Here is a 5903-nt window from a genome sequence, read left to right as displayed (position 1 = left end):
GTCATTTCATGTTGTTTAGCGACGTTATAATGTAGTAGAAGATGAAAATGCTACATGCCTATAAGTTTAAAGCTATGGATCTAACAGATAAGTACACATTACCACTGCTTTTTGTGTTGTTGTTAATGTTTTAATGTGTTTAAATGATAATTATGGTCATTAGAGAAATACAAAAAGATTTAGTTAAATGTTTTAGGAGGTTTCTGTTCAGCAGTTGTCTCAAACAGCCGGGATGTGCTGCGTCATGCCACGTGATTAAAGTGGCTTCTTTTGTAACATTTTGACACTTTAAATATCTAAGTAGGTCTCTATTTTATCATATAGTTTAAACATCCTGACCTATTTTAGCTTTTAGTGGCTGTACTTTGTGCGTGTTTGATTGATGAAATGGAGTCAAACGTCACTACTGCTGACGTTGGATTGGTGAAACAGAGTCACGTGACAGTGCCGGTGTTGTGCCGAATTATGCACCCCCACCATAACTCCATCTCTGGTATTTCGGGTACTTTTGGTAAAGTTATTTGTGAATGTTCAGTTTGAAAATTCTTAAAATCAAAACAACGATAGGTATCAGATGCATTCATTTATTAATGTATTCATCCATCCACCCATGAGCTTCTTACAGTTAAAGAAAATGTCATATTTTTAAAATACATGTATTGGATCACGTCGAGTGAAGCAGCAAACATTCGTTCTCCTTGATGTCTCTAAAAAAGTACATATAGAGGCTTACTTTGGTGTATATATTATTTAATACAATACTTCAATACATTTTCGGGACAGCAAATATTCCTATATTAAATGGTTATTGTTTTCGCCTTATATGAATGGTGGCGAAATCATTAAAGGCTCACAATTAATCCATCCATTAATAACTCCAAAGTAAACACATCTTGGATTATTTCACCTTGTTATGTACTTTTTTATGCCGAAAGAGGCGATGTACCCACCTGAATGACGACAAAATCATTAAAGGCAATGACGGCGAAATCATTGAAGAATCACAATTAATCCATCCATTAATATATCCAAAGTAAAGACAACTTGGATTATTCACCTTGTTATGTACATTTTTCTGCCGAAAGAGGCGATTGAATGACGACGAAATCATTAAAGGCAATGGCGGCGAAATCATTAAAGAATCAGAATTAATCCATCCATTAATATATCCATAGTAAAGACAACTTGGATTATTCACCTTGTTATGTACATTTTTATGCCGAAAGAGGCGATTTTAGCCGAGTTTAGCTACTTTTCGAGACGGGTGACGCAACCGAGTGATGTAAGCGCGCTCCCGCCAGGGGGTGCATTTTAAGGCGGGGGTGCATAATTCGGCACAACACCGGCCGGAAGCAGGGTCACTGGCATAAGAATACATGTTTTTATGTTTTATTTATTTTATAAACCTGTATTTTTTAATTGCAACATTTACAAACAGTTGAGGAATAATAATAATCAAAATAAGTTCAAAAACTACAAAACACCGCCATTGGACAGTTGAAACAGAGTCACGTGACAGAGCCTGCCGGAAGCAGGGTCGCTGGCATAAAATACGTCTTTTTTATCATTTTTAAATGTTTTATTTATTTTATGAACATTTATTTTTTAATTGCAACATTTACAAACATTTAAGAAATAATAATAATCAAAATAAGTTCAGAAACAGTACAAAACACCGCCATTGGACAGGTGAAACAGAGTCACGTGACAGAGCCTGCCGGAAGCAGGGTCGCTGGCATAAGAATACGTCTTGTTTATAATTTTTTAATGTTTTATTTATTTTATAAACATTTATTTTTTAATTGCAACATTTACAAACAATTAAGAAATACTAATAATCAAAATAAGTTCAGAAACAGTACAAAACACCGCCATTGGACTGGTGAAACAGAGTCACGTGACAGTGCCTGCCGGAAGCAGGGTCGCTGGCATAAGAATAGGTCTTTTTTATTATGTATTATTTTCATTTGTTATTTATTTTATGTACCTTTATTTTTAAATTGCAACATTTACAAACAATTGAGAAATTATAATAATCAAAATAAGCACGAAACAGCGCCAGGGTGTTGTAAACTTAATAAAGCAACTATAATAGAATGCAGTATATATATATATATATATATATATATATATATATATATATATATATATATATATATATATATATATATATATATATATATAACAAAGTGCACCACACAGTGACAAGTCCTGATTTTTTGATTGATTGAAACTTTTATCAGTAGATTGCACAGTACTGTACATATTCCGTACAACTGACCACCTGAATAAGTATTTCAACTTGTTTAAGTCGGAGTCCACGTAAATCAATTCATGGTTGACTTACTTCGGAAAAGGACCAAATTCTTTCCTTTCTCATGTCAAATCCCGAGGTTTCACACACACCCAGAGTCGTTTTGTCCGTGAGCCTTTAAAGACTTTACATTCCCAAAATGTCCTGTATAGAAACCGACTGCGTTGACGACCGAGATACAAGACACGTCGCTCAAATCTGATCTGTTTGACGTACTCATACAGATCAATGCATACTTGCCAACCCTCCCGGATTTTCCGGGAGACTCCCGAAATGCAGCGACTCTCCCGAAAACCTTCCGGGACAAATTTTCTCCCGAAAATCTCCATAAAAATTCAGGCGGAGCTGGAGGCCACGCCCCCTCCAGCTCCATGAGGACCTAAGTGACGTGTCTGAGAGTGTGTCTGCCCAATGACGTTATAACTGTAGAATGATCGAGGGCGAGTTTTTGGTTTCTTATGTGGGTTTATTGTTAGGCAGTTTCATTAACATCCTCCCAGTGCAGTAACAACACACAACAACTGCAGTCACGTTTATGTCTACCACTCTACCGTAAAGCAGGTCGTCTGCCGTAAACAGCATGTGACACTCTTAAGCAGGACAATACTGCCATCTACTGTACATGCACCACAATACCTCCAGGCAACTTCAACTCTTTACTAATCCTCCTCCATTCACATCCCATCTCCCCGGATTGTAAATAACCTAATGTAAATAATCGAATGTACTTCTAATGTATATACTTGTTCTTATGCTATTTGATACTCACTATGTTCTCTGCTGGCTGTACATATCCTTCTAAGTAAGACCTACACTGTTTCAATGTCCATTTCTCTGTTGATGCAACTGTTGATGACTGAAGTACTGATATCAACCAAAGCTCCTCACCCCACCCCCCGGATTGTAAATAATTCAATGTATATACTATGATGATTAACTTGCGTGATGACTGTATTATGCTGATAGTGTATATTTGTACCATGAATTGATTAACATGGACCTCGACTTAAACAAGTTGAAAAACTTATTGGGGTGTTACCATTTAGTGGTCAATTGTACGGCATATGTACTTTACTGAACAACCTACTAATAAAAGTTTCAATCAATCAATCAATCATGCATATGTGACGATAACATCTACTTTAGAAAGTGTAGTGCACAACTGCGCACACAACAGCTGTAAATAACCACGCCCCCCGCCCCCCACCACCTGAAATAGGAGGTCTCAAGGTTGGCAGGTGTGGATCAATGCCACCAATTTTATTTATTTTTTAGCCTTTGGAACAGGGTCTCGTTTACTTTGGGTACAGTCCCAATACCGCTGGTAGAGTACATTCATGTAAATAAAAACTTTGTCCAGCAACAATGGCTACCCAGCCCCCAATAGGGTTGTACAGTATACCGGTACTATTTTAGTATCGCGGTACTATTGAATCAAAAACTATACTATACTCTAGAGATGCGCGGATAAGCAATTATATCATCCGCATCTGCGTCACCAAAATCGTCATCCACCCGAACCAACTATTTATCGGGACCGAACCCGCCCGCCAACCGCCTGCTGAATTACATCAGAGGTTGGCCACCTTTACCTCTCCCAGAGCTATTTAAAACTGTGTCACAGAGTAATGTAGGCAATTGGAGCCGCTAACGTTCTCGCGACTATTCAATAACGTTCATCCTGATGACAAGAATGTGAGCATGCTGTGAAGCCATTGCTTTTGACACCTTCAACAACATGTACGAAACGATTGTTGTTCCAGCAACATGTTGTGTGCGGCTTCCACAATCACACGTATGAGATTGAAAGGCATACTGGGTGATTCAGAGTACACTGATGGTTGTAATATAAACAACTTTAACACTTACTAATATGCGCCACGCTATGAAGCCACTCAATACAAAATTGACAAACACATTTCGGGAGAACATCCTCACAGTAACACAACATAAACGCAACACAACTAATACCCATAATCCTTTGTATTCATGACACTTCCTGAATATATTTTACACCCTTGCCCCCAACCACGCCCACCTTATCGACGCACGGGGGGGGGGGGGGGGGTTTGGGTGTATAAAATAGTCAGTGAGTGCCATGAATACAAAGGATTATGGGTATTTGTTGTGTCGCGTTTATTTTGTGTTATTGGGAGGATGTTTTCCCGAAATGTGTTTGTCATTCTTGTTTGGTGTGGCTTCACAGCATGGCGCATATTAGTAAGAGTGTTAAAATTGTTTATATCACAACCATTAGTGTACTCTGTGTACTTTGCAGTCGTGTGCGTGTTGCCGCGGAAGCCACACACAATATTATGCTGGACTGACAAGCAGATCGTGTATGATCTAGAAGGCGACAAAGTCAATGGCTTCATAGCACGCACTACTATTTAGTATCTGGGTGGCTGCCGGCAGTCATTCAAGAAAATAATAGCGTCTCCTATTGACTTCTTCGCTTTATGACACGGGTCTTAAATGGCTCTTTGAATGGCAAAGGATACCGATCCCAGAACCATGTATATCAAATGTTTCCGGATGCTTCAACCGCCACCCTCCCGAATCTAATTAAAATCTATTTTTTCGTCATGTCAACCGCCCGACCCGCGGAGTCTGCGGATGAGACCGCAAGCCGCGCATCTCTACTATACTCTGTTTGAAAAATACTGGTTCAGGGGAATAACGGCGCTGCGTCACGTCATGTTCGGCAGCACGTGCGCACAGACTACTTACAAGCAGACAGTGTGTAGACAAAAAAGGGAGAATGAACGTGTTTTGGCTTGAAAAGTAAAGATAAAGGTGATGTTATAACACTGAAACGCCCTCAGGAAGAAGTGCTTTAAGACATAGCTAGCTAGCTAGCTAGCGGCTAACACCCATCCGCAGTCAGCAGTGTTTTAGCTACTTCTAAATCACTAATCCTCGTCTCCGTGGCGACAAATAAAGTACATTTCTTACAAGTGTCATCCCTGCAGGACGAGGAATAGCTAAACATGCTTCACTACACATCGTAGAAGGATACAATAGCTCACCGGCGTCACCGCGGAAAAAAAAACAGCGCGCCTGAATGTAAACAAAATGGATCTACACCTGATATTCACTGTAATGATACCAAGTACAATAGCGTATCTAGTCGAGACTACTATGATTACATCAATATTTATTATCGTCACCAAATCTTTTTTCCTTTTTTTAAAATTCGTATTATGTTTACAAAGTCAGGAAATATGTCCCTGGACACATGAAGACTTTGAATATGACCAATGTATGACCCTGTAACTACATGGTATCGTATCGATAGACAAATGTGTGGTATCACCCAACACTAATGTAAAGTATCAAACGACAGAAGAATAAGTGATTATTACATTTTACCAGAAGAGTAGATAGAACATGTTGAAACGGAAAATAAGCTGATATTAACAGTAAATGAACAAGTAGATTAATTATCCATTTTTACAGCTTGTCCCTCATAATGATGACAAAATAATAGAATGATAAATGACACAATATGTTACTGCATACGTCAGCACACTATTCAGGAGCCTTTGTTTATTTACTTACTACTAAAAGACAAGTTTTTTATATGTTC

The sequence above is a fragment of the Nerophis ophidion genome, linkage group LG14 (genome assembly GCF_033978795.1).
Source record: "Nerophis ophidion isolate RoL-2023_Sa linkage group LG14, RoL_Noph_v1.0, whole genome shotgun sequence".
Taxonomy (NCBI): domain Eukaryota; kingdom Metazoa; phylum Chordata; class Actinopteri; order Syngnathiformes; family Syngnathidae; genus Nerophis; species Nerophis ophidion.
This window is presented reverse-complemented; position numbering follows the sequence as displayed.